We start from the raw sequence: 12,393 nt of genomic DNA on the forward strand, positions 1-12,393 counted from the left end.
TGATCATGTAATATTTTATATATGCTGGTGGAACTAATGCCTATGGTTGCCTCAATCTCACAGTATGTCACATGACGATCTTGCAGTATTAGGATTTGCACAGCATCAATGTTTTCTTGAACGACAACTGATTTTGGACGACCTTCGCGAATCTCGTCGGTGAGCGAACGGCGGCCACGATTAAATTCGTTATACCAGCGTTTCACAGTGGCAAAGGATGGGGCTTCATCGACAAATGTGGAAGTAAGTTGATCGATGCACTCTTGTCTTGATAATCCACGTCGAAAATCGTAAAAAATCATCGCACGAAAATGTTCACGAGTTAATTCCATTTTATTGTTGTCGCGCAATCTCCAAAGCAACATAAACAACACAAATGAAGCTATTGACAAAACATTTGAAGTACGTTATGGTCAATAATGCCAGACGATTCCGTGCAAACGTCAAATCGCGCCTAACTTCAATCAGTGTTGCCAAGGCTCAAAATATAAATAGTGACCCTCGTATAACACAGTAAATGAAAAGAGTATGTGTTTATTCATGTGCAAGCGTTACAGTCATACGTATGCAATTATTATTTTATTTAAAAAAATACTGGGAGATATGATAAGTTACAGGATGGAAGATGCGTGTAAGGAGGTGATCTTGTAGCAGCCTGAAGTAACTGCTTTTTGCAGTACAACCATGCTTTGGCGCTTAGATCTATGGCCAGGATAATCCTCTGTGAAGTAGTTTTGTCTTATGTATGTCCTTGTGTGTACTGAATGCCCCTTTACAGCCTCAGCTTTTAATAGGTCAAGAGATGTTATCCTTGGAAACAGTATTACAGTTGGTTTTAAAAATTGAGTGAGGATATTTGTTAAAGAAATATTTTATTTCTTCTTAGGAGCTCGTACTCAATATTGTATTAGTTAAGGGGCTTTTCCCCGTATTTTGTGAAGGAGAAAATAGCCTATGTGCTGCTATACCCATAATATCAAAATCAGCCAATCAGCATTTAAAGAATGAGACATAAAATGTAACAATTAGCTGCACAGACAGAAGCCGCAGGAAAACCTCAACCAGATGGATTTTATAAGTTTGTAATTGAAATTCATAATTGGATGTATGTTTTCTTGCCACCTAAAATTTTCACATGACAGCTTTTTCAAACCCCTAACCAATTGAAAAATGTATTTTTATGGTCTCCAAAATACAAGCAAAGAGTAGATCAGAATCCATGTAGCTAAAAATTGTTAAAGTAAGAACTCATACCGAAAAAAGGTTTTACAGTAAAACCTCGTTAATCCGGACTAATAGGTGGGATAAGTTGACCGGTTTAACGAAAGTCCGGATTAACTGAAATAACTTAGAAGAACAGTAGAAAGTGCATTAAAACTCCGTTTATAGCAACAAAACATGTTTATTATGGGGTATTTAAAGGGCATAGACCTAAATACATTATACAGTACAGTACAAAGTCTGAGGAAACAGAATTTCATCAGTGCTTGACTGTTTTTCTTTGGGAAGTTCTCTTGTTGACTTCTAGCCACATTTAAAATCTTGCATTCGGCTTGTTTTTTTCTTTCTTTTTTGCCTTTTGCCGGTCCGTATTAAACGAAGTCCGTATTAACGAGGTTTTACTGTGCTTCACCCGTAGACCCCAATCTGCTGTACCTAGGCCTAAATCTGACACTATACGTGCACGGGAAGAAACAATCAAAGTTCCAATGTACAGTCATCGGCAAAAACGTGGTACATCTTCATCCTTAAATACTCGCTCCCCTGCAAGGCGTTGTGTATGTCGGTTGCCTAACTCTACGGCTATTGAATGGCAACGTCTACCATCGCCGTATAGTTAGGCAACCTACATACACAACGCCTTGCAGGGAAGCTAGTATTTAAGGATGTAGATGTCCCATTTTTATTGCCCGTGATCGTACTCTAGATGCTTTGATTTATTCTACTTCGCCTTTCTGCTATATTTTGGTTAATTGCGAAGATGATGATGAGTGATGGCATGATGCAATAATACTCACAACGATCACCCACTTGGCTAGGATACAAACAAGGGCGTCGTACGTCGCTAACCACTCCGCCACAGAGGCCGGCGAATGTACTTTAAGAAAGCAATGCAATCCATTGAGTAGAAAAATGTTGCCAAGCCTACATGCTATGTATTCCAATGTCCATTTTTTTTGGTCCAAATTTGGTGCTGTTCAAACAAGAGAACCCGAGAGAAGATTGGCAACTTTCAAAGTGAAAATGATTGATTCTAATGATTGATGTGACTAAAGTGTTACACTTTGTCTAAGTACATCAAAGAAAAGTTCAAAACATAGTAGAATTGCAGATGATAGTAAACGTATTAGGGCTTTGAGCAATGTTCTCTGGAGAGGACTGCAAGTGTTTCAAGAAATTTTGCGATTTCAGTTTACTTGGTAACAAAAAACAAAGAGCTGATTTGTGTTATCTAATATCAATTATCCCAGTGAAACGGATAAGACCACGGAACATAGAGGAAGACAGCCATCTCTGGGAACACTGGTACACACAAAGTACGTGTTTTGAATGTTTGAGTGGGTGTTTTTAGTCCACTTTATGCACAGTAGGACTAATCTGGACTGGACCTACAGTTTAAAGTGTGATTGAAATCAGGGACACCTTGATTAGGAGGCTACCACTGCGCCATCGGGGAGGTCCAAGAAATGCTGTTGAAATTGCTGTTTGTATGGTGTAACAAATCAAGTTATGATAACAATCAAGACACATATTTCTACTAGCAGCCATACTCCCATAGACCGGATGGCATAGTGGTTCGGATCCCTCTTTAAACCGTAAGTCCAGTCCCGATTAGCCTTACTGTGGGTAAAGTGGACTTACAACACCAACTCAAACCAAACCAAACCATAAACGGGCGTGGTACTCATGCAATTATCTGAATGTTTGTGACAATGGTTCTGCATTGGCATGCAATGTTAATTGAACATTATCTTTGTCTAGTGCTTTAAACTATACTTATTCTAACACTACGTTCCGTTCCGTTCCGTTCTTCTCTCGTCCTCGGGTAAAATTTATTTTGTCGGTGATGGGAATCAAACCTACAACAGACATTATAGACCTATAAACAGGCATTAAAGAATGAATGAAAAGTTTTGGGTGCGTCAGCACCTATGTCCATTTTGCATTCTTCAATGTAAACGGGGAAATATCCCATTGTCTGAAATCCTTACGTGAGAGTTAAATAAGGGGTGAAAAAAAAAACCTGAGTAAAGTTAAAAGTGCAAGATTGTGAAGGAAACTGAACTGGACAAACACAGCACATTAAAAGGTAAGAATACCGTAAAAACTTCCTCAGACAGCGGAAAAGGCCTGCCTGCTCTTTTGAAAAAAAAAATTTAAAGAAGATTGTTAAAAATATGTCATAAACTCGACAACAATAAAACTGTCTATTGTTCACAAAAACGTTACCAAAACATGTTAACAAAATGGTTGAAACACTTTTCTTTTCTAATTCGAATTTCTACTTTCATTTTTTGCATTCTATGCATAAATGTATTTTTTATGCATGTAAGACTCCAAGAATACATTAGTCAGCAAATATTTAATTATTTATGGTTCAATTAAAAGTGAGTGGCCTTTCCGGTGGCATAGTGGTAACGTCATCGCTTTGTAAATGAAGGGATCCCGGGTTCGATACCCGGTGGAGGCACATAGTGGGTCGGATCTAACTTAAAACTGTACATAAAGTCCTGATTAGCCTCTCTCTGCATAAAGTGTACTCCAGGGGTTCCCAAACTTTTTCATTTCATGGCACCCTTAGTGTTTCAAGACTTTTCCGCGACGCCCAAGTCAGAATCTAAGCCTATCTAACACTTGCTACGCTCAGTTAGTGTTGTTAGGTTGCTTGCCTTAAGTTAAATAATAAGCACATTTCAAATTCAGAAACATTTTACACATAACAAGTACTAAACAAGCACATACATCGGAATAAGTGTCATTTCAGTGAAAATATTAGAACATTTCCCAGCGCCCCTTTAAGACATCCACGGCGCCACCACGCACGCTTTGGGAACCACTAGTGTACTCGAAAACTTAAACTCAAGTTACGCACACGACTGACATCTGTGGAAAGTACCACGAACTGCGCGGTGAATTCTCTCATGAGAAAGAGTGAAATTGTCTGACATCTGGCGGTCACTTTTCGAAATAAATGAAGCTTCAACATTTTGCGGGAGTTGCATGGGAGAGAGAAAGACTATTGGGCAGAGGGAAAGGTGTATTGTGGATAAAGGTGTGCTGCTGCATCCTGTTGGGAAGCTATGAGGTGTTCACCTCAGAAAAATGAAGAAAAAGGTTTCGGCTCAGTTGGGAACTGATTTGTCAGAAACTAATGTGTTTATTTCATTTATACTCTTAGAAATTCTTACGCGTTTGACTGTAAGCCATAGGCGGAGTTTCGCACGTCCAGTTGGAAGGGGGGGGGGCTAACTGGCGCTAACATTATTCATGTCATTATCCATTACAAAAATCATCACTGGCATTCTCCTTGGGAGAGAGGTAACCCCCACATTGCGTTGCCATCGAGTATCACTTTTGTTAAAAGGAATAAAATACACTATTGTAGATGTTCGCAAATTTATTAAAGAACATATTTCTTCTTTAGAATAAAGAAGGTATACTTTTAAGATGTGATTAATGGCATGGACGTCCGCACATTTTTTTCCAGCCTTTCCTATTGTTCATGCATTTAAGACCAAACTGTTTAGCAGCAAAGTTAGTCGTTGGCTTCCCGGGCGCCCCCTAGCTAGGGCTTCACGAGACTGTAAAAAAAGCAGACATTGAGAACGAAGCGATCAAGAAAATTTTAGGAAATTTATTTTTATTTGTATTCTATTGCTGTTTCCAAGCAGTTACAAGGTTAATTCAACAGATGGCGTTAATATGTCATTTAGACTGTCTAAATGACGTGATGGAACCTGTTGGCTGTACCTATAGTACAGCAACTTGTAGACAAAGAAGCAAAATAGCTGAACCCCCTGATTGTGTTCTACGTGATCTAGATCTAATATTGCATAGTCAACTTATTACTTACTACATCTTCCAAGTGATAGGTGTTTGTATCTCTAGTACATATTATGATATCTGATAATTTGTACTTTACAACAATGTACTTAGTTTAGACTTTAATCTGAACTCATCTTTATAATGAAAGAAAAAAGAATACTGTGTAAGGTATACTCAATATGACCTACATAGGAATATATCGTGAAGGACATGTGTAAATGCGACATTTGTTACTCTTATGTTCACGTAGTGTGTGTAGGAGTAACCAAGAATGATGAAGGACATTTCATTTGCTCAGACTGTGATGTGTAATCCATAGTATTCTGGTAACAAATTATGACGTCACTCCATTGTTTATTGGTTTGTAAACAATGTTATTTTCTTGTGTAAATCTTATATATCATTATGTAAATAAAATGTAAGTGTATCAATATACTTATCTACATATAAAAACAACATTGTGGCAGTTTTCTTACAATTTCTGTTGCATATTTTGGTGTGGAAGAACAAAATAAATAACTAGACAATATTGGGTACATATGTAACTTTTTAATAAAATCTTCCCTGCACCCATTTTATTATTTATTGGAACCTTGCCCAGTTGTGGCACCCTGCCCCATTCCCCCCCCCCCCGTGGTTTTGTAACCCAATCGCCGCCACTGCTTGGCAGCAAAAAACGCGTCATTTCTTGAAACCTACAAGTGATAACTCAGTTCTGTCATTTTTGTTCACTTTATGAAGCTATGACATACTTGAATCACAAAACAAAATGTCCATTGTTACTACTAATACAAATTTAGTTTGAAAATGTCGTCCCCGCCGCTAAACACATTATATGATATATTTCGTAAATGAGCTACTTGATTTTCAACCACCACCTTTTCTTAATATTACATGTAATAATGAAAACAAAAGAGCATGTTCACCAAGTTCGACAACTCGAGGTTCAGTAGGAAATGTCCAATTTTCTAAAATTTTGCATATTTTCGATTTTGTTTTCCAAAATTGGGAGACGGGCCTCACATGTCCTCAAAGACTGGTCTTTGTTCGTGCTTCCCTAGAAAGTTCGTTCATCCAGCGTTAATAGGACAGACGCTAGAAGCGGTTTTCCACTTTTTTCCGCAAGCTGGCAACACTGCTTTACTTACACATTGTTATTTATTTTTATCATCGTTATATTACAATTTTATTCACTTTGGTCTATTGTGGTGGGCACAGAGGCTTGCCGAATACTATTTTTTAAAAATTTCAATTTTCTTCTTCTTTTTCTTCTTTTAAGTTTCATTATTGTGTGGTGTAATGTTTAAATCCCACCTCCCATGAAAGCCCTGTCATTGCAAAATAAAATAATTTCATCCCTCTAAGACAAATAGTTCTCGACTTACAATTATTTTTTACTTTTCTTTAATTCTTTCCTGGAATTCTTCTGGCAATATCAGTATAAATTATCATCAAGCAAACATTGCAGGTGAACTTGACATTTAAGACATATCCGGATAAATAAAAAAAAACTAGTTTTCTATAAATCCTTTAATCATTTGTAAGCTATCTAGATTTCTATTTTAGATTGATTACGTTCAAAACTTGATTTATCTTTTTAGATTGCACTATATCACTGGCGTCAAAAACAAAGTTTTGCCACATGAAATGTGGGAAGAAATAAAGGACGTATGAGGATGCCTTACGTCATCACACAACACTCTTAACGTAAGTCTTAAATCATGATTTATAAAAATGCATTATTTTCATATTTTCGTCCAAGATTTCGTTTAGCGAAGACAGTTTATAGCCGCACGAATTATTACATTTTAGATCTTGCAAGGTATTATTTCTTTTCAATTTTTTGGCGGAGCACAGATTGATGGTCTACTTTATTTCAGAACAATTTTTTGCGAATCAGTAATTAGTATTTAAGGTGATTGTAACAAAATAATTATCATTAATATTAATATTATCATTCAGTTTATTAATTGAGAATCCCCCACCCTCCTTGTTCGTCTGTATACCATTTTTATGAGAGGGTGTACACTAATGATAGAACACAAAAATGGGGTTTAAGAACATCGGTCCGGATATTCATCAATGGGATTTGAATTGGAGGCCATCCAATATGCATCTAACAGGTCAATTATTCACGTAACTCGTTCATAGTTGTTACTATGTTTCTCACTATTATCATGAAATAGTTAATAATAGTTAACATGGTGTTAAGAAGATATATACAGTAAAACCTGTCTATCCGGGAACATGATGGTTCCGCTCAAAATTTTCCGTCTTAACAGTTTTCCTTCTGAACAGGGTTGACTTTGAATACAGTATAGAGCGCTGCAGGAAATAATGGAAAGACAGATTTACATTTCGCATTACTTATAATATAGAGTACTAATGCATGTACGTACATGAATAAAAATGCAATCCATTCATCAATTTCATCATATCATCACTCATCCCCATCTTCGCAAATTAGCCAAAAGTGGCACAAAAAGCGAAGTAAAATGGACACTCACAAACATCCATGCCCATGCCAGGATTCGAATCCGGGACCCCTGGCGTCGTAGCGTGGTGTACATAGAATGAAAGAGAAAGCTTGAAAGATGGAATAAGAGAGGTGAATAAAGATTGAGATAAAAGTGAAGAAACAAAGAGATATAACAACGAAAAGAGAAAGATGACGAAAGAATAAAGGAGAAATAGACAAAGAAAGGTGGAGAAAGAGGGTAAGAGATGAAAGAAAGAAACCGAATCGTAACAGCTATGAGTATTGTAGCGCATTCTTTCATATCGACAATGTTACCGATGAGCGAGTGGCAACAGAGGCGTGTTTCACTTACAGTACTGCATTGTTTTCTTGGGAGCGAAAAAATAAAGGAAGAAATTTCCGTTGGTCTTTAAAGGGTGTTCCGTTTCCGCGTTAAGGAGGTTACCGCCTTAAGCAGGTCATTTTCAGGTATAAAATCCGTTCTGGGGATTTTTTTTCCGTATTTACAGGTTTCCTTCTTATTGAGGTTGCGGAATATGCAGTTTTTACTAGTTTTAAACAATAATGTCCGGAATACTGTGTAATGAATTTCAGAAAGTATAAAAAATTATCCAAGTACATAAAAAGGATGTGTAAAGTATGGACAAGAATTTCACAAGCATTATATAACAGAACTTACTGAGATACATTTTTCCCTTAATAGTGTTGGACATAACTACTTTAATGTAAAAGATATTAAAACTAAAACTTCGCGCCGTCTGTTGGAAGAATTTGTAAACATATAGAAGACTTGGAAAGTGTAAATTGTAAGTCGTAATGGTCTGGCATCTGGTGGAGACTTTCTGAACTGACTGCTACTTCTATCGCTGCTGACGGTCAAGGGAAAGTTATTTTTCAACAACGATCTAATTGACCTGCACTCATTCTAGGGCGTTGCGAAAGAAGGTGATGAGACCGCAGTTCACCAAATATATGATAAAAGTTATTAAAAATTGTAAAAAAATGGAGAAATATAAAAGATTATACATATATTAGATAGTACTAACGCATTTTTTTCTAGAGGATACATTTTGTGTGTCTATTATAATCTTTCAAGTAATACATGCTATGAAAGTCGTTTTTGATACTAATTAGCCTCATTCATCAACCTGATCGGTCCGGTGTTTTCGCAGTACGTTCGAACAGGCATAGGCGTAATTTGGAGGGGCAAGGGGGTCTCTTGCCCCCCCCAATTTCCAGGTTTATTACAATTTACAAGTTAGGGAACCTGATTAGCAAATTAATAAAAACACTAGGATGCTGACCAAGGCAGTTTATATAGGGATTTAGAACACCTATTAAGGTCTTCCTCAGACTAAGAACTAAACATTTTTTTTAGTTTAGTTCTTAGTCTGAGGATCACAGTGATTCAGGGTAGAAATGTTACATGTAAAATGTTTTTAATCATTTGGAATATGGTGGAAATTTATTAATATGTCAAATCCATAAATTAACTTGTTTAATATGGAATAAAGAAGAAATCCCTCAACAGTGGAAATAATCCATAATTGTTCCTGTGTTTAATAAAGGTGATAAAATGAACTGCAATAATTACCGTGGAATTTCTCTACTCTCAACAACATATAAAATATTATCTAACATTCTTTTAACAAGACTAACCCCATATGCTAATGAAATTATAGGTGATCATCAATGGATTTAAACGTAACAGATCAACTACAGATCAAATTTTTCACATTAGACAGACACTTGAAAAAAAGTTGGAATATAATCAAAATGTCCATCAGCTATTCACTGATTTCAAGAAAGCATATGATTCGGTCAAAAGAGATAAATTATATAATATATTAGTAGAGTTTGGAATACCTAAGAAGCTTGTTAGTATGATAAAAATATGCACCAGTGAAACAGAAAGTAAAATTCATGTGGGTATTAATATGTCTGACAAATTTACAATTCATGATGGGTTAAAACAAGGAGATGCATTATCTACATTGCTCTTTAATTTTGCCTTAGAATATGCTGTATGGAAGGTAAAAGAAACTAACGAAGGACTAAAATTAAATGGTGTGACTCAGTTGTTAGCATATGCAGATGATGCAGACTTCCTGGGGGATGATGTGAATACAATTAAGAATAATGCTAAAATATTTTTCAAAACTGCTAAAGAGATAGGTTTGGAAGTTAACAAAGAGAAAACTAAATATATGCTTACATGCCGAAACCAAGTGTTAGGTAATAATCAAAATCTAATTATTGATAACAACTCGTTTGAACCAGTTTCCAAATTCAAATACTTAGGAGTAATATTAACAAATGAAAATGATATTAAAGAGGAAATAAAAAGTAGGCTTAATTCAGGAAATGCATGTTACTTCTCTCTTCATAAACTTTTGTTTTCTTGTTTAATATCTAAGAAACTAAAAGTTAAAATATACAAAACAGTAATTTTGCCTGTAGTATTATATGGATGTGAAACTTGGTTCCTTACATTGAAAGAGGAACATAAATTGAGAGTATTTGAAAATAAGATCCTTAGGAAAATCTTTGGACCTAAAAGGGATGAGGAGACAGGTGAGTGGAGAAGGTTACATAATTTAGAACTACATAATTTGTATTCATGTCCAGATATTATTAGAATAATTAAATCAAGAAGACTTAGGTGGGCAGGCCATGTGGCACGAATGGGAGAGGAAAGAGGAGTTTACAGGATTCTTGTTGGGAAACCTGATGGTAAGAGACCAGTAGGAAGGCCAAGACGAAGATGGAGGGACAACGTTGAGATGGACCTAAGGGAAATCGGTAGGGATGGAAAAGAGTATATAGAACTTGCTCAAGATAGGGAAAGATGGAAGGCCTGTGTTGCTGCAGCCATGAACCTTCGGGTTTAAGAAGGCTAGAGAGTTAGTTAGTTAGTTAGTAAAGTGTTTTTAAATCTTTATATAAACTGGATTGGTCAGCATCTTAGTGTTTTTAATATGTAAACAAGGCTTAATTATATTACCAAAAGTAATAAAGAGCAAATCTTGTGATTTCGCAAACGTCACAGTTATTTATCAAATAATCCTGGACGCTGTTTTTATGGGAGTCTCTTCCCCCAAAGTTAAGCCACAAGTCTGATTCTGCTCTTTCAAAAAGAGGCCCAGTTTGATTCTGACCCCTAAGAATTAGGTCCCAAGTTAAGTCCCTGTGAACAGGATTAAATTACTTCCAATGATATGAAATATTCACAATATTATACAGGATGATGCTGTAAGTTGGTATAGGATAATAGTTTATGAATCTAAAACGAATTTCAGAATCCGTGTATGTCAGTTTACTAAAATATGTGGGAGGAGAGGACAGTTTGTACTTTGAACATATGTGGTGCCACACTGAAAAGATACCTTGGGTAAGGCTGCGATATTTTGTGGTTCTTTTCTTGCAAGCTTATCTGGGTATAATTGATGCCAGGATACCTTTTTGACTACAGATTAACCTATTTGGATTATAAAATGGATTTAAAATAAACTTTTGTCACTTCTGATGCTAGGAAATAATTCCTCAAATTCTCAATTTAAACAGGGGATAAATGTTTTCTTGGAGCTTATTATGTGAAGGCCTTTTGATCAACATAAATATTTGTTGACAAAATTTAATTTTTCCGTAAGATGTGGGCATGATTATAACCACATTATAACGTAACCACTATGCTATCAGGGTTGTACATATACATAGTTACAGGCAAGGTGTATTGATTTAAATTAGGTGATTTTTTTTTTAAAAAAAGCTCTGATTTAAATCACTCTAAATTAATAATTTATAGAATAATGTACATAAGGATTTTGTAGATATCAGAAACACTTTTGGTGAAAGTGCATTAATCTAGATATCATTTAATGATGATTGTTAGGTTCTAAGATAGGAAAATAAAGGAAATTAAATATATGTAAAAATTTACACTAAGAGAATAGTCCGTATATTTCCATGTCCCGACTGCAGATAGAACTCGGGCACTGACAAAAAATAATGGCCTTTTCTGACAGTATAGGGATGTCATGGTACAGTAAACGGCAATAAAAATGGAATACCTGAATCCTAAAACACTGTCTTCCCTGCAATCCGTTATGCGTGTTGGCTAACAAAACAAGGGCTTCAATAGCAACTTTTCAATCCATCAAGCTATCGCCCGAGAGTTCGGCAACACACCTAACTTATTGCATGGAAGCCAGTGTTCCAGTATTTATGTGTCCCAGTTTTATTGCCGGTGACTGTACCTCGAACATTTCTAACGATAAAATTGTGATCCATTGACATTGAAACAAAATTTTGATCGATTAAAAATTATCATAATAATACAGGGTGATTCTTATGGAAGCGGCCCCACAAAATGAGCTGTAATATGAAATACCATACAGATATTAACGTAACTTATACATGACGTGCTTTGGATAGTGTGCTATTGATTGTGATCAGAGCATGTGTTGAAAGTGTCCGCAATTTTCAAGAAAGCACACCTCCACCCGCAGAGTTTCTCCGGTGATGTTATTGATTTGAGCCGAAATGTTGTCCTTTGAAGCTTGTAACGTACGAGGTTTGTTTGCATACACCCTGTTTTTCAGTAAACCCTACAAAAAAAATCGATCTGGACACTGCAAACACGTTCGTACATGCACCATTATGTGTCCTTTAACCTTGCAGCATAAGTGCTACCACCTGTCAGACCATCATCACACCATTCGATTTAGCACAGCCCACGAATTACTATGTCGTAATTGTGAGTTGTTATATGAATCACCTGCAGCATTATTAGCAAATTCATCAGGTCTGTTCTATAAGAATCACACTGTATATAAAATTTCAGGGAAATTTGTAGCAGTACCAGAGTA

The sequence above is a fragment of the Lepisma saccharinum genome, chromosome 18, assembly GCF_977018435.1.
Source record: "Lepisma saccharinum chromosome 18, izLepSacc3.1, whole genome shotgun sequence".
Classification (NCBI taxonomy): domain Eukaryota; kingdom Metazoa; phylum Arthropoda; class Insecta; order Zygentoma; family Lepismatidae; genus Lepisma; species Lepisma saccharinum.